General features: G+C 25.7%; 1 long non-coding RNA gene across 1 annotated transcript; it reads left to right on the top strand.

Moving 5' to 3' along the window:
• Positions 1-258: 258 nt before the first annotated feature.
• LOC139426009 (uncharacterized) lies at positions 259-26,471 on the top strand. Its single transcript, XR_015435578.1, has 3 exons — positions 259-11,128; positions 11,841-11,988; positions 17,827-26,471. It is a non-coding gene; the product is annotated as an uncharacterized LOC139426009 (long non-coding RNA).
• The last annotated feature ends 381 nt before the right edge of the window (positions 26,472-26,852 follow it).

Raw genomic sequence — 26,852 nt, 5'->3', positions numbered from 1 at the left:
ATAAAATTAATATTTTAGTCATTTTGTACCTGTCTTTTGTAATGAGGTATAAATTAATTTAGAAAGGAAGTTAAAGAATATTTGGAGTAGAAATTTTTATTTAATGTTTATTAATATTTAGTCTCATATAAAATATGTTTACAATTTTAGCATAATATTAATTACGTAATCTAAAATATTTGGATAACTCTTTCATTTTCATTCCCTCATTTAAAAGATCATTAATTTCTTTTTTTTTTAATGACATTTGTCTTAATGTTATCTTTAAAAAATTTATATTGTTTGCTTTTTTATTATGTTGTCATATTTGTGCCTATTATTTTATACTCTTTCTCTCATTATATTATGTGAAATATTTCAATTATAGTTATTCTGATTTTTGCATTAATTCTTATAGCTTTGATTTTGATTTGACAAATAGTGCTGAAATTGAAAATTAAGCAAAGGCCTTATTAGTAAGACATTGCATGTCATATACTTTTTTTAATCATATTATAAAGCATGTTTGTGTAAAGATTGAACTATGAAAAACAATATAATGGAAATCTATATGCTAACTTCTGGTAAAAGTAGTTACAAATTTTGATTGCTCAGCTTTTGTTTCTTTCATAAAATTGCTAATTCTGATTTCTTCATATTTTTAAGCCTACCATCTTTCTGATTTCCCTATATGCCCTGTTCAGATCCCATGCTTAATATCTGTTCAAAAGGATTTTCATATCTTTCTCCTTTTGTTTGTCAAAAATATTTAGGTATTCAAATTCTGTTGAATTATTCATTCTAAGATAAGTACTAGATGAGCAGTGATTCCGCTAGACTAAAAACCTAAGGATTCTTAGGACACAAAACTTCCCTATTCTTTTTGTACTAAAAGGGGGACCTTGTTATTTAAAATAATACCAAATCTCAACTTTAAAGATGTTCTTAAAAAAAACAAATATTTTATGATTAGGAAGAAAATATGATTAGTAATAAAAACTCATAAAAGTATTAAAATAAAAATTTCTGTATCATTTCCAAAAAATTATTTTAATTTTCATTCTATGCAGATTAATACAGAAAATTTCTTTCTTTAAAAAAATTCTATTTTAATTTTGTTTCAGGAATGCATTTTAACTTTTATTCATCCCCCTATGATTTTCTACATATTTCACATGCTAAAGCGTATAAGTTGAATCGCTAAATGAATCGAATAATGTTATATAGCCAATGAAAAAAGAAAACGATTCACCTTCGTATGTAAAATAGCCTCATAAATCGACTAAGGGTTATCTCAATAGTGTTTTTCCATTAAGATGGTCACTTTTCTCCAACTTCTTGTTTAAATCCCTGCAAAAATTGGGAGGTGATACTTTCCTCAAGACACGTTTGTACTGAGGCACTTTAACTAATTACTCTAAGATAAGCTGGGGGTGGCTCTTCATGCCTTTAAGTAATTCATTGCCTTCCTGACTGTAGGATTATTTTAACTTTGTTAAACTTTTTAACCTAATTTTTGAAGTTAATGTGACCTAATTAAAAAATTTCTACAGAAAAATTGAATAAGACTGCTGAGGCATCTATTAAACTATTTTCATGTAGTTTAGTCAGGGATCTGTCCAGGGCAAATTTACTACCGTCTAGCGGTTCCTTCACAAATTCACCGTTCGATCAAACAATACTTTCACAAATTCAACTTGAAGAAAAACGGTAATTTCGCAAAATACTTTTTTTAAAAAAGCAAATTTTCCTCCATGCCTTTTAAAACTTTGTGGTACAATTGTCTTTTTTTATGAGTTAGCAATAGTAAATGATTGCATGCTGTAAATTTATGTTTGAACATATTTTTCTTTTTTTTTTTTTATTGCTAAAAATCTTCATCTTTATTTAGATTTATAAATATTTAATTTTTACAACTACTCAGTATTAACCGATTACAACGCCAAAACTTGTCTGAGTATGTTAATATTAAAAATCTGCTATTTTAACTCAATATACTGTTATCTCAATATGCTAAGTGTGCTGAGTACTTAGTAAAATACTAATTAAAATGATATTCCGTACATGTTGTGTTGATATTTTAATTTTCACAAATTACTTCTAAATTTTCACAAAATAGTTACCTCATAAAAAAACTTAGACAGACCCCTGTGAGTGTTCTAAATTTATCGTAATATTTTTTGCTGTGTCATTTCTGTGTGATTATCAATGTGCTTTGAGTCTTTTTAAATGTAATTTTGGATTACATTCATATAGGGTTATCAGCATCTAATGATGAATAAAAAACTGGTGGTTCAGTTTCTAAAAAGATATTTTAAGTTTTCACTGTTTTATCTTTCCTATTTTAATTCCTCTTAAACATTGTCTAACAGAAGTGTTTTTTTATTTGTTTTTTTTTTTTACATTGGAAAAAGAAAGTTGTGAGTTTTAGAATAACCTATTAACCAGTTTTTTAATTTCCTCAGGAAGATAGTAAGCCTATATATATTGAAATGTTTATATTTATTGCCATTTACAATTAATGTTCCATAATTCTTTTTTTTACTGCAGTCTACACTCTTAAGTATGACCACCTATTAATTTATCCATCAGAGCAATGTCCTGTTTATTATTCATCACAATGCTATATTATTGCTCATTGGAAAGTCTAGACTTGCCCTCCTTTCCAATATAGCAACTAAAATTTAGTTTAATTTTCTTTTTTTGTCATTTTTAAAAAAATCAATGCCAAGACATTTAGCATTGTGTAAGGCATACCTGCTTTGATTGACAATTAGTAATTTGTTTGAAAAAATTGCAAAAAAATTTTTTAAAACATTATTCTCTTGACATTACCTCACATTAAAAATAAGACATATTGAACACGTTATGAATGGAAGAAAAGTGACGAAACCCCCTAAATTCTTATTCTCGGTTGTTGTTCTCTAATGTCTAAAAGGTAAAGGTACAATGCTTAAATTATTGATAAGCAATAGCTAATTTTGAATAGGTGTGTAAAAATCAGAATGATGTCTAGTATGTGTTCATTTCTTCCGCTCTTCATAAACTTTATTTCCAAGTGTTCAATAAATTTCTGAAATAAGTAAATATTTGCATAATTTTTGTACACGCACGATAAGAACAATTTATTGATATAATGTTTATTTTTTATTAGATGCCAGGGTTGATATATTGAGTGTCGACTGTAGTTAATGAGTATTATTTGTCATTAAAATTGTTATCATTATCACTATCATATTTTTAGACAAAAGTTTATTTTTTTTATGAAAAAAACTAATTCTAGATCAGAGAACTCTGCTGGCAGCACAACTTTTAGTGCTTGCTATTTTTATAGCTAATTAGCTGTATAATTGCTTAGACTTGAAAAAATTAATTTGTCACAAATTAGTTTCTATTTGCTATATTCTAGCCTTAATAGATATATATATATATTACAAATTTAAAATTCTTTTTTTTTTAAATGATAAATGTGTCTGTATTGCCAAACAGGCCTTCAATCAAATGAGTCTCTTGAAAAACTCGCGAATCAAATTCACACATGTTTTTACGATTTCCAAGATATTTCCTTTTTGTACTTAATTTAGGATCTCCATGTTTTATATAAGTATTTTCTTTTTTATTAAAAGGTAAGCAAATTCTTAATTTCTTTGCAAGTAATTGGAATAGAAAGAATTTTTTAAATATATATTCTGTATGATCTGACTATTTTTGTATTCTTTTTTTTATATTTCATTTATAGACGTTAGTTAACTATTTTCCTGTTTCAAGTTACTTAATTCATCTTGATTTCAGAATAATGAGCTTCAATGTTTCTTGAAAACTTATTTGATTTTCAAGTTATCAATTTTCTAATAAAATATTTTATATACTTAGGTGAATTACAATATTAATAAGTTGAATTTAAAATGATGCCCAATTTCTTACAGTTTTTAATTTATGGGAAGTACATGATCTGCATTACATACCTTAATATTTTCTAAACCTTTTGTGTATATAATTTTAAATTGAATCTCACTGATAGATTTAGCACCAAATAATTTATATACAATTTGCTGTAATGCGTGTATAGATGTTTTCAAATTTTTTTATGTAGACAAAAATGCTTTTTTTTAATTATGGTATTCTGTAGGAACCTGTAAGTAAAAAACTATTCACAAATTCCACATTTATTTATATATATTTTTTGCGTCCACCCTTTTTTTTAACTGCTGAGATCTTCAATTTTTCTTTCACTTCAGTTTATTCTTATTGGACTCCTTTTTCTTTGTAATTCAATAATTCTTTAAAATAAAATTCAAGTTTTTATTCATTACTAATATCAATTTTGTACTTACTTGTTTCATCCCTAATAATATAGTGTCGTTTTATTTATTTTTACATCAGTCCAAAGCTTACAGTATGAGATTTTTCTTTCAATTATTAAAATCAAATGTATTAATTTCATTGGATTTTTTTCAAAATTAAAATTTTTATTTATTCCTTTCTTCATTGATGGGCGATATTTTACTTAGGGGAACCAAAACTAAGTAACATTTTGTAATCTCCAGGTGTTCCAAATTAAATTTGTTTGACTTTTTTCTGTTGAAACTTATTCTCTTATTTTGATTTTCTAAGATATAAAATTAAAAGTAGATTTTTTTCATTTTTAATAAAACATTTACTATCTAAGTAAAGTTTGTTTAATAGAATGTTAAAGAGTATTATTTTAACTATCAACTGTGTAAAACTTATACATTTATTGAAATCTAATATCTCTTAAAATGTTTGTAAACATTACATATTTAAGTTTTACATGTATGTTCTGTGTACATTGAATTAAATATTTTCTCGCTTTTTCTTTTAGTTCAATTGAAAATTGTTTTATGTTTGTAAGTAAATGTTTCAATATTGAACATAATAAAATTTTCTACTCTTATAATTGTGACTATAGGATATTTCATACTTTATGCTTTATTATGACAAGATGTTAATTTCTGAATTTTTGTATTTAAAAATATTTAATTTCTTATTAATTTGACTGTTATATAATTTTTATATTTATCCAATGCTTATTATTTAAATGTTTTTGTTAATTGATGTTAACATATTATCTTTGTTTTGTAATAATACACAATTGGACTTTTTTCTTAAAAGTTGAAAATATTTGATTGATTAGTTTTAAAACTTGCCCACTTTCAATTCTTGCCAAGTGTTTGCATCAATATCTAAAAAATAAGATCATTCTATATAAATATACATATGTATATAGTTAGAGCCTGTATTATGGAGAAAAATTATTCTTGAAAATCATTGATATCTTTGTAAAAGATTTGTGTGTTAATGATAATTGTAACTAGAAGTTAATATGTTTTGTTTTATGTATATGATTTCTCGTACATTATTATAGGTACATTAATTTTGCTTTAAATTATGTTTGTTAATTTCTTAAGTTTATATCCTGTCCCATTATGTATAGTTTTTTTATTGCTTTATTTTGAAAAATAAATGCATTAAGTTATGTTTGGTTTTGCTTTTTTATTATTTTTTTTATCTTTCTTTCGTTACAACCACATTAATAACAAAATATCTTATTTTCAATAAATCAAATAAATTTTATTTTGAATTTTTTAGATTTTAGAAGTATCTTCATAACATTGGTTTATTTAGTGCACATTGAATTTTTTAGTTCGCATGTGATAATAATCATATATCTAAATGTGTAGTACTCAGTTAAAAAAAAAATTATGTTTATTTTTAAATTTTTTTAAGAGCCAGCTAAAAATATATAATTAATGTTAAATATCTGTTATTTGGTTTTTCTCAACTACCTGAACCATATGTTTTTTCTCTTTATTTTCATAACTAGGTTTAAAATTTTAAATGGAGTTGTTTGTGTATTATTTTTCGATTGTGATCTCTTGAATTTTTTTATTCCTTTGAAAAAGACTTATCTTCCTTTCCACAAAGTATGGTTGTATTATAATAATAATAAAAAAGAAAGGAAATTATATTTAACCAGTATTCAGTCCAATTCCAAAGCAATGGAGACTCTGAATAAAATTTTGATACTTCTGTGATAATTTTATGTTTAATTGTTTTAATATGTAACTTTTAAGGAGTACTACAGTTTTGTATGTTAATATACTGTAAAATTATAAGCTCAAAATCTATTGGGTTGAAAAAAAAAGTAATTACAGTTTTTTTAGTGTGAAACAAAACTAGTTATTTCCATACCAAAAAGGAACTTAAATCAGTCTAATATCTTCCATTCTGTTTGATGACTTTTTGCCGTCTTTCTCTGGCCACTCATGATCCAGCTATCATAGAACTTCTGGTTCTTATCAGAAAAAAACTCAACAAAGTGCGATTTGAGGTTACTTATTACTGAAATGTTTCCCATATTAAGTTTTTTAAACTTTGAAATAAATAATAATCCATTGTAGCAAGGTCAGGGCTGTATGGGGTATGTGACATCACTTCCTTACCGAACCCCAATAATTTCATACGTGATGCTAAAGTTTGTGAGGCCACGAATTGTCGTAAAGGAACACGTTTCTTTGCAATCTTTCATTTGTCCTCCACCTTACATCTTCAGATTATCATTTATTTCAAAGTTTACAAAACTTTTTATATGGTAAAAATTTCATTGATAACAATGATCTCATATTGTTTTTGGTTGAGTTTTTTTGCTGATAAGGACTGGAAGTTTTTTAAGCACATGATCATAAGGTTACCATAAAGTAGTCAAAAGATCAAAGAAAAGTATGAACGATATTTGGCTGATTAAAGTTCAGCTTTTATATTGAAAAAATTCACTTTTATTTTACTCTAAAAAAAACTCAAATTACTTTCTTGCCAACCCAATATTAATAGCAATGATTAGATAAAAAATATATTTTGTTGTTTATTAAAATCCACAGGTATTTCGTATGGTTTTCAAGATATTCTAAATTTCGAATACAATTGTTATGACACTTTTTCTTTAAACAGAGTAGTATGTTTCACTCATTTAAGAATGTATCTTAATAATACTGTACCCCCTCTCTAAGACTAGATAATTCTTTCATTTAACTGAGTGAAATTTGGGAGGAAAACAGCATGAAGATAACATTGAATCTGTTGTTGATTTTTTGTATGATGATTTATAAGGATAAATTGTTTGTAAAGTCAATTAATTTTTTCCTCTTTGAATTTCCAGAACATTCTCAGATTTCAGTGATACCAAAGCTTGCTTGATGCTTCTGACAAGCAACCTATATTGAATTTAATTGTGTTATATTTCATCCTTATTTGTGTTTTGGGTTATAATCAGTTATCACATTATGTGTGAGCATATTTTCTTAATATTCTTCTTTTCAAAAGAATTTGAGTTTATTACTCATTTCAATTATTCATTCAAATTTTTCTTCGCTTCTTGACATTATCTATGTACTACTTTCCATTACAATACATTTCTTATTCATTTCAATTATTGTTTATTCTATAACTTCTCAGATTAAATGTGTGTCGTTTTTCTTCTGTTTGATTTTGATGAGAGCATGGACTTCACATTTATTTCAGTTTTAAATATGTGGAGTTTTCTTTTCTTTTGGTATTGAGAAAGAATTTGTTTTAATTAATTTGAATTATTGAGGAAGAATTATTTTAATTATTGAGGAAGAATTTGTTTGTTTCAATTTTTTTTAAGCAAACCTATTATTTATATTTTCCAATTTAATTATTTATCAATTTAATTATCATTACTTATCTTTTTAGTTTAAAAAAAACAAAACAACTTGTTTGTTTGAAAATGTGGTAGACAAACAAAAAATTATACAATTTGCATGCCTACAAGTAAACATATAGTTTGTTTTTTAGAGTCAACTGAACTATAAAAAATAGATTATTTGAATTTTGGCCTAAGAACCTATATAGAATTTGTTTTTGTGTGTTTTATATATATATATTAGCGAGTGGACCTGATTTATTTAGCTTCTTGTCAAGGAATTTTAATACTTTTTCAAAATTTTAGTAAATGTCACTTTTGTTTTACTATTTTTTACGTATGAAGAGTCTTTTTACCTATGACTCATGTAGACAGCATTTGACTAAGCCTAATTTTTTAACCCAATGAATTTGCTATCCTCATGAACATGTTAACAGGGCTGATTGTGCTCCCGATAAAATCCGGATTTCCGGAATTTTCGCTAACAGCGATCCAGAAGTTTCCGGAGATCGAAGGTCCAGACGTTTCAAAAAATCATTGATCACAGAAGTTTCCGGAAATCAAGTTTTCAAAGGTGGAACTTAAAAGCACAGTTTATTTTATTTGTTTGTGAGGGAGAGCCAGAGAGATACTTTATAAGCCTATATTCATGATTAATATTCATTTTTTTATCAGTAAATAGTTGCTATAATCATAAACTCAAGAAAGAAAGACATATTTGTAAATTTTATTTACTTCTCCAGGTCATCATAGGTATGTGTAAAATTTTAAATATATTTTAAGTAAACTAAGAAATATTTAGAAAAAGGAAAAAAACTTTGTTTAAATTTGTTTTCTAATTTTTCAATTTAAACTGTTTTTTTTTTCTTTTTTTTTTTTAAACTCAAGAAATTTTCTGGAATTTTTACTTGGGCTCACAATCACCCCTGTGTTAATTATACCTTTAATAATTGAAACAAGGCTTACCAAATCCTACCGAATTCCTGTCAGTAAGCAAATAACATAGGTTATTTGGATTCTTTAATCATAATTATAGTAGACTAAAGCTAAAAAAACAAACAATGTTAATGAAGAACAAATAAAAATACGGAAATGGAAAAGTCCATTTCTGCACCTATTCTTTTTTAACATAATTATAGTAATTTCCAAACATGATTTTTAGAATAAATGTATGTTTTGTTTATGTTTACTAATCAATGAAACACATAGTTTTTATTTTACGTTCTCTTAAAAATATTTGACTTTAAGGATTTAAATAAAAAATATACTTTATTTTAAATTTTAATATTAACACATAAAAATTTGTTTGCCACAATGAGCTTACACTTACCTTATTGTCATATATTGCAGAAAACTTGTGTGTGCACATAGTTTAATTTGCTGCTTAAAAAAATATTTAAAGCTTATTAATATAGGATAGATTTAAATGACATTTAAGTTAGTTACATAAGATATAACTTAAATAAAATTTGAAAAGAATATTTTCAAAGCTAACTTACTTTTTCAAATTATGTTAAATATTTTAATTATACCATTTTTGTCAAATTTAAGTGTCAGGAACTGGATGTTATTTATTATTACTCAAAATAAACACATTACAGTATCTTTTTGCTTTTAACTTTTAGAAAACAAAGAACATGTGACTTGCATTAATGAAACCTAAACCCTTACATGTATGGGTGAATTTCACGTCGGAGTTGCCATGACCTCAAAGAAATCAAAAAGTTGTAGCTAAGTTTGTTCAAGATTTCTTAAAAATATTTAAATTTGTTTTCCATTTAAGCATTACTAAAGTACTCTGAAGGGTTTTATCATTTGTACATATTTTCTTAGATCGAAATTTTTTTAAAAATCAATACCGATAGCTTAAGACATTTATATATTTCTCAATTTTGTTACCACTTTAAAGCAATTTTTAATTGTAACAACATTGAGCATGTTTATAATTTTGAATGTCCTGCGCATCAAAAGTCTCCTTATTACCTTCATTTTCGGCTTAGCTCAGTGGCGCAACTAGGAGAAATCATTGGGTGGGGTTGCAAAATTAATAATTTTTTTGTCCATAACTTATCAAAGAATTTATTTTCAATCTATGCTAATTTAAATTAAAATCCAATGAACCTTTTTTTAACTATAATTATTGTATAACAACTGTAAATGGGTGTGTAGTGGAAGGGCTTGTGTGAATAATATTTATAAATTTGTTAAAAAAATGTATTAAGCATCATTTTGAAGACATCTTGTATTTAAAATTTTTTTTATATATAGCTAACTCAACTCTTTTAATTTTTGGATTTTTTTTATATTCTCATATATTTGTATGTTTCTCATCAAATGTCTTTGTATTTTTCAGATAATTAAAAAATAGTAAGTTTTTTAAATCCCTCGTCATGCAGTTCCTAATTGGTGATTTGCTGCAGCCATATGATACACTAAGATTGAGCCATTAAATTCTGAAAACATTTGCAATTATTTTTTTAATTGCGAAGATTTTGCGTTTGTATTTTGTTTATTTTTGTGTTTCGTTATTTTATAATGTTTCTTAATTATTTTATAATGTTTCTTCCTTGGGGAAATCCTTGGTCAACAGGATTTACTTGAGCACACTGAGTTAAAGACACTGAAGAATGTGTGACACATATTTCCCCGACTTTCTTGTTCCAATGATATTCATCTAAATTAAATTCAATAGGTATTTTTTTTTATTTATCTTGGAAACAAGGGTTTGGGCTAAATCTAATGAGACTTTGGTACACCAAAACCTGAAAAAGTTCTTGTGCAAGACATGTAGGATAAAGCTTTGATAAGAGAGCTCCACCTCATAACAAAACGTTTTGTGATTAGCTCTCAGCTTTGCATTAAGTACGAAAATGGCCACTTTTAAAAGAAGTATGTTTCAGATAGCTATGTCTGTATGCTTAGTGCTCTGGTGTGCAGTCAGTTAACGTCACTCACACAGCTAGTTAGAGAGTTAGGGGTAGTGGGTTTGTTCCTGACAGCGAACCAAGCAACTGGTGTGTATAAGCGGCAAGGTGTATGATAAATCTATCTTGACTGAAAGTTCTCTTTTTGGTTGTGGTGTAGAAGTTGGGAAAGAGTGGTACAAGCTCAGATGCTGAACTGGTTCGAAATTACACGGAATTCCTACCTGGCTGTTAATAGATAGAGTCCTGAAAATGTAGCTAGTTGCTTGGCCATGATTGGGTCATGTTTATTTAAAAGTTTGATTGTGGTATTTTTTATATGAATTAAACTTACAGTGCATTATGTGCTTAATTAATTTTTTATCATCCTTTTTTCAACTTCTAGAGAAACATAAGGCAGAAAGAAATATTAATGAATTCTGTGAAAAAAATCATCCTCACTATCTTCTGCCATCTTTAATTATAACATTCAAAAGAAATGATTTAGGAATAAGTATGTTCATCATCATTCTTTCCCAGGTCTCATACTCTTAACTGTAATGTAAGCTTTTATTTAAATAACTATTTTTTAATGTGTGTTATTAGTTTATCTACAAGTTTATGTCTGTATATTGTTTTGTTTTAAAGCTAACATATTTATTAACCTGTGAAATAACTTTACATTTTATAGTCAATAAGAAATATTAATTTATATAATTTAAATTATACTAATATTTTTACTAGTAAGATCACAATGTTATAATTTTAATTTGATTTTCTTCTCTTTATTTGAAATAATAGTTTTTATCATAGTTGATCAGAACTAAATCTGATCCTTCTTTAAATCCACTTTTATTAAGTGGATTTAAAAAAAACTTTTATGTGATTTAATAGGAAAATGGTGTTATTCGAAAAATTTGTGAATAATTTTGGTTGCAATAATTATTTTAAATTAGATTGTGACCTTTTTGCACTTATTATCTTAATAATTTGTATAAATTTTTTATCAGTAAATTCTGAATTTTTCTTGACTGTTCTGAATTTGAATTTTATGAAATGTATTTATTTTTTTGGTAATTTTTGAATATTTTATGTTTGATTTCCATTAAAAATCTTTTTCTAAGTATTATGTACAATGCATCTTTAATTTATCTAAATTAGAAAATAAATAAAACTAAATTTTAAAAGCATTATAATATTCAAAGTTAAACTTTAAAAATATTTTTGATTTATTATTATTATTATTTTAAGTAATTTTTTTGGGCATTTTTTAGGTAAAGCATTGATTGGAAGAGATTTAGCATCTCATGACTACTACTTTGAATTAGGAGCATAAAAGGAATGTTATGGTATTTTATTAAGCACAAAGGTAGATAAAAGCGTTATTTTGTTGGAACTTAAGGTAAAATGTCTAATGGCAAGGTAAAAGTATTTTATATTATTTCTTAGCATCAAACATTGTCATTTTTTTCATATCTTTAATTTGGTCACATTGTTTTTTTTTTTTTTTTTTTTTTTTTTTTTTTTTTTGACAATAAAGATACTTTTTTATAGTTAGAAAAATAGGCAAATGATGAGAATTTAGTATTTTTATCTCTGTACTAGATTTTCTGAGCCTTTAATGTATTGATATTAATTTAACATATGTTGGTTAGAAGTTTCTTTTAATCCATTAGAATATTATCTGAAAATGGTGCCGTATAGACTGGGACCATTTTGAAATCTTTAAAAATGCCTCAAACAATTTACTCAATTCTGTTTCATATTTAAGAGTATTATTTTTATTAAATAAGATTAATTTACTTTAAAAATTCAAAGCACGTTTTTTAATGTTATTTTTATCTGCTAATTCTTCACATCAACTGAAAAATAAAAGAAGATAAAAACAAATTCTTATTTATGAAAGTTCAAATTATCATCTGCTTATTATTTATTTTTTAATTTCATCAGTGTCATTTATTTTTTTATACTAACCATTTTTCAGTTAAATAAATGCCATTTAATCAGTAACAAAACGTTATTACATGAAAATAGATTATTATTAATTTATTATTTTCTATTGTATAACACATTTTAATCTTTGTTTACCTTAAAGAGTTATTTTTTGGAAAAAAAGATTTTCTGGATTTGCTGAAGTCCCGATGATTATGTGTGCTGAACTTTCCACCTTATAACTATTTCTTATGAAATTATTGCTGGAATAATTGTAGTCATGTTTGTTTTCAGTGCTTGTAGTTACTTTTTGATGAATTGTTTCTTATGAAATTATTGCTGGAATAATTGTAGTCATGTTTGTTTTCAATGCTTGCAGTTACTTTTTGATGAATTGTTTTTATTTTAAAATTTCATTATAAGAAAGTTAAAAGGTAAAGTAATTGATAGAATTGTTATTTTATTGTCAATACTTAACTATGTTTGTGACCGATTTGTAACTTCCTTTTAAATGAAACTCACATTTGCTTAAATATTCTATGCATTTTTAAAATTGTTTTTGGTCTCAGAAAATATTTTTAACTTGGTTTAAACTTAGTGATGTTCAGTGTTACTGATTTATATTATTAATTCATTGTTTCAACTCAACATATGTATTTTTATTAAAATATCTTACTCATTGGTGTATTTAATGAGTTCATGTTTATTATAGTTTAAAAAATTGGAAATATAGAATTGCAAAATAATGTTTTGAGTTTTGTTTTAATTAATAATTTAGTTTTAAGCTGCGTTATTTATTTTAAATTCTATTATAATTTATAACTTTTTCTACTTGAGATTTTAAGTTCCTCGTGTTTCACTTTTTGTGAAAATTTCTGTACACTATTTTCTGGGATTTGCATATTTATTTTATATTAAGGTAACTTTGCTTGTAATGATTCTTTTTTTTAAAGCATTTTTATTTAAAAAAAATCATTGCTAAAATAAAGCACTAGTTGTTAAAAAAAACTATGATCAACTATATTTAATTGAAATTGGTGTTATGACTAAATCATAGTTAATTGAAACTGGAGTTATTACTACATCATAGTTAATCGAGACTGGTGTTATGACTCTGTTTTAAAGTGTGAACCAAAATACGACTAGTTTTAAAATTTTTCTAAAAATTGAGAAGGGCAAAATGTCTCTTTTATTTGCTTCAAATTATTTTATAAATTATGACTCTTTCTACTTTAAGTTTTTCTCATGTTTCACTTTTTAGGAAAATTTCTGTTAACTACTTATGATTTACATATTTATTTTATATTAAGGTTACCTTAGTTGTAATGTTATTTTTAAATCTTGTTTTTGTTTGCTTTTTTTAAAAAATTCATTGCTAAAAGAAAGCACTAGTTGTTAAGAAAACTATGATCAATTATACTCAACTGAAACTAGACTATGACTAAATCATAGTTAATTGAAATCAAAGTTATGACTACACCATAGTTAATTGAGATTGAAGTTATGACTCTATTTTGAAGTGTGAGCCAATAAGATACTAGTTTGAAAATTATTCTAAACATTGAGAAAGGCAGTCTCTAGTCGTTTAAGTTTCATCAATTTATTTCTATAATATGGAGTTTGTGAAAATTTTTATGCTTTACCTTAATTTTCATTTTGAAGCAAATTATCACAGAGTTAGAAGCAAAACAACTGTGTTTAAAAATGAAGATTCAAGTAAAATAGATAGTTATCTCAATTTGTTTTGCAAATTGTGTTTAGTAAAATATATTTATATTGTACATCATAATGTTTATAATTCTTGGTATAGTTCTTAATTTGTTCTAACTATATTTTTTTACTAAAATATGGTATAGTATGGTAAAATGAAATTAATTTTCAATTGCAATAATCAAAGCACATTTTATGAGATAAGTGAATTTTTTTTAGATAATCATGCCAAAATATATGATTTTATTACCTTTTTTTAATTGAATTGATTTATTTTGGTATTGGTCTGAAATCTGTAAAAAATTTCTAATTTCAAAGTCGTATTCATATTATTTAATCATGATTTGTCAGAATTTCATCTTTGAAATTGTGGTAACACTTTTTTAAAAGAAAAATATAGCTTTTATTTATTTATTAAGCTGCATAAATTCTGCATGAATAAATCTGTTGTTTATCATTAATACTGAAAAATGAGCAGTTATGTATTTAGACTAGAAATGAAAAATTAAGGATATTGAAAAGTAGTAATTTTTAAATTGTTTAACAAATAAAGTGAAGGAAATGGGCAGCAGTTATCTTAATTCAAAGTATTAGGTGTAAAACAATACATTTTAAGTAATTAGATTCCTAATTATTTTAGCAATAATTACTTTGAATCAGTGTTATTGCAGGGATTATATTTCTGAGGAGTTCCTCAAATTTTCCACAACAACTGGGTGAGGGTTTAAAAACTTTACGCATGAACAAGAAAAAGTAATACTATTAATGACATTATCTTTATTCAATTTAATGGCATCATAAATTTTAATATAATTTTCATTTTATTGTGCATAGTTATATATTTTTAAAATTCTGTGATTTTACTCAGAGTGCATAGTACACAGACATTGTAAGAACCACTTTATTTTACTTGCACTTTTAAATATGAAGTGCACATTGTAGTTCTAAATTCACATATAAGTTTAATGAAATTATTGTCGTTCTTATAAATTGTGTTTATGAAATCTTTGGTGATTTAAATCTAATGTTTATCAAGCCTTAATTATAAAGTTTAACCAGTGTATCATAAAATTTACCTATGTAAATCATTAAGTATTTTTTTTTAATATGTTCATGGTTAAGCTTTGTTATAACATGCCCAATAATACCACAGTTTTAAGATACACGTTGTTTTAGTTTTCAATTTTCAAATGAAATATGTAGTTTCCATTTGTGCTGATTTCAGTCTTAATTATCATTTTTTTAATTTTTAAATATTTATTTATTCTGGAAAGAAATTTTATCTCATGATTTTCTTCAATATTTTATTTTTGAAGTGTGCAATATGCATAAAAATGCTTTGTTTTTATAAAAATTTAAATGGACTTACTGCATTATAAATGTAAAAAAAAAAAAAAAACAATTTTTTTTCTTTTTAAACTAACTGTAATGACATTAACCTACTGGCGGTTATGCGAAATGGCAAAAAAGGGTGAATGTTTTTCCCCTATGCATTATTTCTCTATTGAAGTACATGGAAAAACAGGCTTTGTTATGCAGAGAAGACTGCAGGTTATTTATGACTTTTATGTGCAGAATCGTCAGTGGGTTAATTAGAGATTGACTTAGAGACAAAATCGTAATGACTAAACTTTTTTTTTTTTAATTTTCAAATTATCAAATGAAATACTCCTGTGAAGTACAGGGATACTTTAAGGAAGTTCAATTGAATTTGGTTTGAAATCCTCTGCAAATCTCGTAAAGAATAAAATATTACTTAAAAAACTTTATATCTGATAAAATATTCTATTTTTATTTCTTTATAGGGGTATCTATATTTCTGACCAGAAGGTCATTTTCATATTTTACTTTCCTGTTGGTAACTTACCAATATAACTCTGCAAATTAAATTTGATTTAAGCTTGATTGATATTTGAGTAATTTAAAACCCATTCTAAAAACTGTAGCTTTACTGTTGACTTTTTTTAAAAGGGACTTTTTTTTTTATAATGAGCTGTCTTATAATCTAATTGTAGTTTATATCTACATAGATTTAATTTTCAAATTCATTTAGTTGTTTGTTTCTAAAATATTGTAATATGGTAAAGGGAAGGTCTTAGCTTGGTGACAGTTACCTTGACTAAACTTTTTTTTCTTTTTTAGGGTATTTTTGAAAAATTGAGTCTCTATTTTGAGATTATTAAACTCCAAGCACTGGTTATAATATAAAACTATAAAACATAAATGCTATATGATATTAAAATTTGATATTTATTTTGTTGTATTTTTATATGTGTTATGTTTTTAATTACAATAAAAACTATCAAACTTATGATAAAATGAAATTAAACTTCTATGTCTATAAAAATTTTTTTCTGGAAGTATTGATTAAATAAGTATTTTTTGATTATATAAGCTAAAATACTGAAAAATAAATGAAAAAAATACTTAATTATGAAATATTTTTTTTAAAAATATGTTTTTTAGTAAACGTTTTTTTTTTTTAATTTAAAGAAAATTACGATTTTATTATTTTTTTTTTGCTGTTGAAACTAACAAATTATTATTTTTTTTTGCTGTTGTTACTTACAAATTTTTTTGCAACAGTGAAATGAGTAATTGCAAATTTACTTACTTCTTTTTCTCATACCTTAATTTGATGAATATCTTTAATACTTTATTTATAATTTAACTATTTAAAAGATTGTATTTTAGCATTATTGTGTTGCATCTTAACATAGTAATTATTAATAACTATATTTAAAATTCCATAGACTAATCAGTTTATAGCCAATATCTGTAAGTTTGTAAAACTTAAGAAAGTAAATAGGTCTTTTTTAATGTAATATATACTTTATATATTTCTACTTTGTATTATTATTACATATTTAAAATACATAGTTCAATAGCTGGTAACAATTTTACCAAAGTAGGCACCTTCTTATATTATATACTGAAAATATTATTTAGAAAATGTTATGAAACTGCAATATTGTAACATAGTATTTTTTGTTGCCTTTTTTCATAAAATTTATTGTTCAATAATCACAACTTCTTATGCAATTTTTTAAAAAATAAAATTAGTTTTGAAATGATTTACCACTCTCCTTCACTTCAAAAATGCCATGATTTTAGTATTCCTTTTTTTTAAAACATATTTTAGTTTCAAATTTTTATTAATAGATAGAATTTTGATAATTCAACACATTTTAGGTTAGAATTTTTATTAATACTTTATATTTTATTGCCTATTAAACCCAATATCTTGACTCAGCATGCAAGAGTCTCTTTTTTAAGTTTTGCTCTGATAAATAGTTTATTCAGCTCCAGTAGTCAAATGTCTTGCTTGTTATTTTTCAGTTAACTTAAAATGAGTTAATATAATTGACTTAGTTTATATACTGTTAATTTATTTGGCTTTATATATCAGAGTTAGGCTTTATAAGTATTTTTGTTTTTGAAGAGGATTAAAAACACTTGATTTAAATGTTAGACCTCATGCTGACCACATTTTATTCCTTCAGAGCTTTTTGGCAAAATATTGCTGATCATTTCATAGCAAATAACTTAACATAACAGTGTTTTTTTTTTTTTTTACTGGACTAAAGCAACTGAGTTATATTTATTTCTTAATTTTAGGTGATAAGATATTTTTTCCTGAGTCTTCTATGATGCTAACATTTAGAAATTTTGCAAAATCATTTGGAGTTAACAAAGAGCAAGGAGAACTGCATAAGTGCTCAATGTGTAATTATTCAACACAGGGAAAACAGCAATTCGATATACACTGTGCTCGTCATTTACGCCATCATAAATTCAGTTGTGATTTTTGTAAGAAAGGTTTTGTTACAAAAAATGAAGCAATAGTGCACATGCGAGTGCACACAGGGGAAAAGCCTTTCGTCTGCAAAATCTGCGGTAAAAGTTTTCGTCATAAGCATACTCTCAATGTGCATTTAAGAACTCACTCATGTAAGTTCTGCAATAAAACTTTTGATGATCGAACCGCCCTTAGAGAGCATGAGTTAAGTTGTTGTGAATTTAATCATTGAATGCATGAATTTATGAAATGAATAGTTAGCAATGTAATTTATTTCTGACTATGTAATTCATTTATAGGGATATATTTAACCTAACTATGCAAATATTTAGCAATGTTCATCAAAGTAAAGGTATCCATCATTGTTATGAAATAATTCATATCGAAATTGCCCATATTTTACTATAGTTTGTACATAGGTAAAAATTATCAAGGTTGTGAATTTATATTTTTCTGAAACTGTTGGTCTTTTTTTTTGAAGGGTTACTTTTTATGTAATTGATTGATGATTTCAATAAGAAAAATTTCTGATAATCATTTATTATCTGGTTTATTGAATAAGCATGTTGAAATTGTTGTTAAGAAAAATATGCTAAATGGCAGGAATGCACAACCTATGGCCCTCAGGACAACAGTGGGCCATGAAGTCTTGTTGACTTGTCCTCTGAACTGGCTTAAAAATTAATAAAAATATTAATAAAAAAGGAAAAAGTAAAAAATTTTTTTCCAGCCATGCTTTGTAATAGTAAGTTACTGATCTAGTTTAGCCTTTTTCAGAATGACTGTTTAATTTCGTTTGTAAGTTTTGTTTATTACAATGGGTTCAGTGTTTGGAATGAAAGAATGTCTTACCAGTCACTTACAAATTTTCAAAATTTAAAACAAAAGAACATGAAGAAAAGAAACTATAGTTTCAAAATTCTAATTGCGGTAATATTGTTTTAATTATAGATTTTTTTAATAGACGCAAAAGTTATTAACAATAGTAAATATCACTAGTTAATAATAACAGTAAATAGTTTGAGTTAAATAAAGTGATGCTATTTGTTTTTATACCTATCAATTTGTTGTGATAATATATTTTGCAATCTTGTAGCAGTATTTTATAAGATGTATTTACATTTAATTTCATTAAATCATTTTAATTTTCTTCATTTTCACTCGGATAAAAAAATCAGTTACACACGTATAAGTAATTCATATAGCTTTTAAATAATATTTAAAAACACCCTACATTTTTACAATGTTCATGTTGGCCCTCTAATTTTTGTGGGACTCTGCATAAAGGATAGTGCATTCCTAGTCAATAATTTATTGAAAAAACTTTTAAATTTCACTTGCTATTTATTAATATAACTTTTAAAAGTTTAAAGATGTACATTTTCATAACGTTTCTACCTCACTAATAAGAAATTTGTACAGCAAACATCATTTCAAAGGTGTGCTCTATTGTAGGCAGATGAGCAAGTACATGTGTGAAAGTCTTCCCAATTGTTGATATGATAATTAATAGTTCATTATTTCATTATTAATTAGTTTTTCATTTTTGCTAAGCTAATCTGTAGTCTTCCCAACCTTTTTTTTTTTTACACATGCATCTTTTCAGGTACTCACTTAACAAAATTTTAAATATTTTATTTAAACGTTGATACTTTTTGTTATGCGACTAAACATTTAATTTAAATCTTAGTTAGAGCTGCTATTTTTTACTCTATAAAGCTTGTTAATTAATTATTCTGAAAAGTTTATTTATGTAATTCTAAACAAAACTATCGAAAATTCTTTCTTAATAATTTTCCGAAGTATTCTTTGTTAATTTAAGCTATTTAGGAAGCTAAAAAACTTTTAAAATAATTCTTGTTTAAAATATATCCCAAATGTATTGTGAACAGAATAGCTAAACTCTGAAAGTTTATTAATATAGTAATTCTAAATTAATAGCTATAGGAAATTCTAACTTAATGAGTTTTTTTTTCGAAAAGAGTTGTATTATTTAGCCAATGTTGTTTAGGAAACTATACTAAAATTAATCAATGATTTTACGCAAAATAATTGCCAAATATATTTTTTTGTGAATAGTATTACTAAACTCCATAAATCTTTCAATATAATTATCACTTTTGATTACTTAGTAAAATAAAAGGAAAACTTTAAAAGCTAGTGAACAAAGTAAAATAGAATGATATTCATAGGTTTTAAACATTTAAAAATAAATTTAGAATTAATGATAAAGCTTATTAAAATGCAATAATATGTGCAATAACTGTAAATTTTATGCATGCAATAGAATATTTTGTTATAATTATGCAAAAAATAAGTGCCAAATTCTGGATTGAAAGAATAAAATATTTGCATAAATTATATGAAATCTTTAAATTGCGGAAAGGATTGTAATAATGCTATAAATGTTTGTAAATTTTGTGTTTACTCATTTGAAATTTAAATGATAATTATTTTGATGAGAATAGATTATTTTTTGATACGAAAAATATGTCTTGAACGGCAAGCATACTTTACACAGCAGTAAAAATCTTTACACTTGAAATGAATCCAAGATTGATTCGGAATATGAGAAAACAAAATCTAAATATAATTTAAAATATTTTTATTTTAGTGAAAAACAGATATTGATAATTTATTGCTTTTACTAATGATGGTTATGTAAAAAAGAAAAACTTCCGAAAACATGAATAAAGCAAAAGATTGACTTAGAGTTAAGAATCTTTAAGAATATTCCTCTTGAATTCTGAATGAATTCTGCTTGTATTTTTTTGTTGCATTGATATTTTCTATTTATTACAACTGTGATTATTGTTATTTTCAGTCATTTAATTAGTTTTTTTATAAATTGTTTTTTTTTTGTGATAAATACTTTATTTATATTTATGCATTTTTTGTAGTTCCTGATATTTAAAGAATTGATTTATTTGGTTTATTGTATTTTGAGAGAGTTTAGATCAAATAGTACAAAGTCATTTTTTGAAAAGCCCATGTTTAAAGTTATACTTTTAGCAATTATATTTTCTATGTTTCTGTTTGTATTGACTTGTGCGCTTTTATTTATCATGTGATTCTTCTCTGTATATCACATCACATTTTCACATAGAAGACAATAATAATGGTATTATTTGATGAGGAATTTATAGTTGAAAGAATTAAATGTTCAATTTAAAGTATACTAATTTGATTTGTTAAGAATCATGATTTGTTGTTTAAAGTTATACTTATAGCAATTATATTCTCCAAGTTTTCTCTTTGTAATGACTTGTACAATTTTATTTATTCTTTTCTGTATGTCATATCATATTTTCAAGTAGAAGACAATAGTAATGGTATTAGGAGGAATTTATTGTTGGGAGAATTGAATGTTCAATTAATTCGTACTAATACTATTTTGATTTCTGAGAAATTATGATTATTAGTTGTTTAATTTCATAATTAAGTTATTTTATCAGAGAATTTCATAAAAGAAATGAAATAGGAGACAACAATTTTTTTGGTCTGTTTTTGTTGTCTATCTCTGTCTGTTAGCCTATGTTCTGACTTAATCGATACATTTTGTTAGTTTGTAAGATATTTATGAAAAGTTTATATATTCTTGTTTTTTATATTTTAGTTACTATATTTTATTATTTTTATGTAACCCTTACAGTTTAAGCAATACTTTATCAACTTATTCTCATTTTTTCTTCTTTTCGTAGAAAAAAAAATGTAGATCCCATATTTAGGTACTCTAATTTGAAACATTAATAGGAAAAGTGTGATTTTTAAAAATTAGTATTAAGGTTATTGTTTTAATAATCATTGCTAACTTATTTAATACTTTTAATTGAGCCTTAACATACCACGCCTGCCTTTTAAAGTACAATAATATAAATTATTTAACTAACTTTAAATTAGTTAAATTTTTTAAAGCATTTTAAATACAAATTTTTTGAACTACTAAACACCTGGTAGTTCAAAGCTTTGTGATGACTATGTCGACTAAGAACAGTTCTTTTTACAACAGCAGTTAAAAAGTTAAAATTTTTTAAAAGCATACCAAGCCAACCCAAAAGAATATAAAATAAAACCTTAACCTGTAAAAAAATTCATTTAAAATACCATAGTTCATACATTCAATAACTATAAACAGTACAAATATTCTCGAAAGAGCTAGACATGGTGATGACATCTTAAGTCATGAAGTGTCTGGCAAGACACTACTAGACTAAAATAAATATGTGAAGTCAGCTTTAAAGTTATAACTACTTATGGCTGTGGAACTTTTTACATTATTTCTGTAGAGCCAAAAAAGCTATATTTGAATAGACATTATTAATTTATTAAAATTAGTATAGCAATCTTCTGTGCTGGGTGGAGCCGTCAAATTACTAAAGCTATTTTATTTTATAACCGTCGTTGAGCAGCTGATCTCCATTTTTGAGTTTTTGACTATCAATGTTTAATTCCATAGTCTGGTAATTCTTAACCCTATCCAGAAGACAAGGGAATTCCTGGATCAGGAACTGGGAACAAACTAGCCTTCGTAGAGGACTTTTGATGAGACTAGCTCGCATTTGCATTATATTTAGAGGAAAACCTCCCATTGTTAGCTCGGTGGCAAGGGGATTCTAAACCATAGCAAATTCAATATTGGTAGTCTGATCAACACTTGCAATACAGTTGCTTTGTCTAAACATGTAGTTTGACTGTCCCTTCCCATATTTTTATGTGAAAAATTTTAATATCAAACAAAGAAATTTGTATCAGTAAAGTGAAATTATAGACTGGTTTGAATTATTAGATTATTTTTTTAAAAAAAGTGCTATCTTTTTACTTAGGGGATATTTAAAGTCTAGAGTCTAAATCTCATTAATTTATGAAATAGTGAGGTAAGTAAAAATAATGACTGATTTTTGGCTCTTATTAGATTTTTCTAGTTTGTTATTATTATCACTTATTTTTAGAGTGAAAAAAAAAATTGCAGATTGTGCTCTTTTCTTTGAGAAAAGATTTTCATAATTGTGGCTTGTTAATAGTCCACCGATTTGTGTGGCTAATTACTTTTAAAAATATGTTTCGTGCGTCCCACTCTTGCATTAAATTGCATTTATTGTTATTATATAATTATTATGCATCATTATTTTGTGAAAAAATTTGTGATATTGTAAATTTTTTTTAAAAATTTTAGTGATATTTTTTTTTATTTTTATCACCAAAGCATATTTTTAAGGCTAGTTGATAAAAAGTATTTATATGTAGAATTTGCCTTACATAATAAAACAAGCATCAGACATATAATGGTTAGCAATTTTAGAAATCTTAAGCTAATATAAACTTATTTTATTACTGATTATCAAATATTGATATCTTTTTTTTTAGAACTGTTCAGTTGTTCATTAAAACTGATATTGATTATATTTGGTGTGCTGGTAACAAATGAAATGGAAAAAAAAATTTAATGTTAAAATAGTTTTTCTCTTATCTCGTTTTAGTAGCTCAACATAGCTAACTTAAAAATATACTTTATTATGCAAGTCATTCAAAAGTAGATCTACCTACAGAAAAAAGTGATTTTTTGATAGATTTTTTGTGTGCAGTGATATTTAAAATCATCTCACCAATTATTGCCAAAATCAGTTTATGAATATAACTCAATAAATAAAATAGTTTTCTTTATAAATGAAACAAATTGGCCTTTTCAACTTAGACAAACGTGACTAAATTAAGTTCAGTTTCCATAGCTATTGTAGAGGGATTAGGCAAAAAAGAGAGATTCAACTGATATGTACAGAACTTGAAAATAAGCAATCGTGACGTGGCGAGTCAACAAATATAGTGGGGACTTAAACTATATAAGCAGCCAGTCACTTTTTTCCCCGCACTTTTTTTTTGAGAATTATTTCATGATGAAAGTATATTAAGGCAGAAAAATTAGAAAACAGAATTTTCATTAAATTGTCCAATTTCCATTCAAAATTTTGATCCATCAATTTGTGATTGAAAGATTCCTGTAGAAAGAGAGTTATTCAACAATTCACATATTTCAAATTTGTAATGCTTACATTAAATGTATTTTGTCCTCAAAATATTTTTAAATTTAGTTCTTTAAAATCAGTATGTTTTCTAACATATTTATATTATTTTTATTGATGAATTAACTTTTTATAGCCATAGATTATTTCTAATATAATTTTTAATAAAATATAATTTAACCAAGCCAAAAAGAAAAAGTTTGCAAAAAGGGGCTATTAAATGAAAAAGACCTATTAATATCGATCACAGACTCATTAGATTTAAGGAAAAAGTGGCGACTAAGTTATTAGAGTACCGGCCATTGGCTACTAACTGAAAATTTAAATTTTCAGGTCTGAGACATAACATAGTGTCGCACAGAGATGTGTGCTAACACTTGGGTTAGATGACACTAAAAAGGGTCTTGGGTTAGATAGTTGGATGATGGGTTAGATGACACTTTTTTATTTTATAACCGGCGTGGAACAGCCGACCCAATTTAGGCTTTCCAACTACCAATGTTTAACTCCATAGCCTTGTAATTTTGAACCCCATCCAGAAGACAAGTTAATTCCTGGATCCAAGTATTGGAAGAAATTTACCTTCGTGAAGGCCTTTTTGATGGAACTATCCCGCATTTGCTTTACATGGAGAGGAGAACGACCAAAAACTCCCACTGTTAGCCTGACGGCAAGGGGACTCTAACCCATGATCCGTCTACCATTGAAGATATTTTATGTCGGTACTGTGGTCAGTGCAAGCCGGGTACGGAATTCGAATCGACCAGCATTGTTGGCATTTGACTCCGATTCATCTCATTGGGAGGCGAGCGCTCTCTCGCCTAAGCCACCAAGGCTCAAAAGAGAGGGGAAAAAAGGGGGGGGGGAGTATAATCTTAAGTAAAGAATAATAAAAACTTCACTCTTAAATAGTTTTTAAAAATCGCATTATATTTTTAACATGAAAATTTTCCTTGTGCCAAATATTCATTTTAAAAATATTAACTTAGATATTAAAAATAATAGTAATAGAGATGAAGCTTTTGTGTTTTTAGTAATCGATTTTATGCCCTCTTTTTTTTTCTTTAAATACCTAAACAATAAATATATTTGAATCTTAGATAAAGTCAGAAGCGTTATTTATTATTTACATAAAAAAAAATAGTTATTTTAATACTAATTTTCTCTCTCTTTAATATACTAAATTATTCTAGAATTCCTTTTTAGAATATTTTCAATCCCATTTCTGTCTACCTAGTTATATCTATGGAAATCGAACATAATTTAGCAATGCCTAGTCATTTAGGTTAAAAATCATCCTTCCATTTTAGAAAAATGCACTTAACCTTACCTGGAAGACCCACAATACCTGGAAGATTTGGGGTAAAAATGTTACATAATATCTGTAGATTTAATTTTGATGAATGTTTTTGATGCTACTGATTGTATCTTTCAAATACTATTTTAAAATGATGAAATTCAGGAATGCAGTCCGCATGATAACTTTACCCACAGTACCTGAAAAAGTGAAGAAAAATGTTAATCTAGATTTAGTTTTCATAACGGATCGTTTTCCCATATTGGTATCAATCATATCTTTGAAATACTATTTTAATAAGCTGAAATAGCATTACTATTTCTGTAATACACACCTACTGTACCTGAAAAATGTTACTCAATATCTAGATTTAATTTTCATTGAGAATTATTTTTAACCTATCGGTGTTAGTTATACCTTTGTATTACTATTTTTAAATGCTGCAATAATGAGAAAGGTACTTTATCAGCAATTTTTAATGCAAATGTGAACCTAGGACCAAGAAGAACTATGAAATTTTAAATATTTCCAATTTTTATATTCATTATTTATTTTTCGAACATAATTGATTTTTTTTTTTTTTTTTTTTTTTTTTTTTTGAGATTTCTCAGGGGAAAAAACATAAAGATCACAATGGAGGAGGGATTGGACAATCTACTTATCTTTTCGTAGTTTTTTAATGCATTTAAATACCACACAAAGTAAGGATTATTATTATCTAAATAACATCAGCATATCACTATCATTCATTATTTTAGAATGTCATATTTATTTAAGATCATTTCATTGAACATAACATTCGAGTGTGTAGATTTTTGTAGAAATTTTGTATTAGAATAGATTGCTTAAATCTAGTCAACTTATCGACTCATCTATGCAAAAGAACATTTCCGTAAGCAATGTACCTGACTTGTATACATTCAGTTAGCTTATATCTGTGCGTGTATATTTCTTAGAAGTGCCATTTTTCAATAGTATCTTATTGGAAGTAGAAAATGAAATGTGCAGGTGTCAGTTTGTCATATAATACACTTATATTTTTAGTATTAGACTAGTTGTGTTGTATGTAATTTGAGAATACATGTTGTCTGTACTGTGATTGTCCTGGATGTGAAGTAGAGAAATCAAATAAAATTTGATTGAGAAGTTTTATGTGTAGTATTTATTATTCTGCTTCAGTTTTGCTTTTTGTTTTTATTACAATTTTTCTTTTGGAACTTGGAAATAAAATTAAAAAAAAAAATTCTTTTGAATCCTAAATAAATAAAATGATCGATGTTTTGAAAAATAATTCGAAGGAGATAGAAATGTACTGTTTGATGTTTTCTGCTTAGGAAATCAGTTTTTCCCTCTTAGTTGAATATCTGAATTAGTGAATAAGTTTGTCAACAAGTGGCGCTGCTGACTGGAAAAACTATTAAACAAGGTTTACTGCTGAATATAAGAACATTCCAAATAAATCATTTGCATAAACGTCTGTTAATTTTGTACTCAGACTGCACCACGTTGTTAATGCAAATGGTGGCAATTT

Source organism: Parasteatoda tepidariorum, chromosome 7 (assembly GCF_982258835.1).
Source record: "Parasteatoda tepidariorum strain Cologne lab strain chromosome 7, Ptep-v5.0, whole genome shotgun sequence".
NCBI lineage: Eukaryota > Metazoa > Arthropoda > Arachnida > Araneae > Theridiidae > Parasteatoda > Parasteatoda tepidariorum.
Note: the sequence above shows the minus strand (reverse complement) of the source record. Positions and strands in the feature narration are given on the sequence as shown.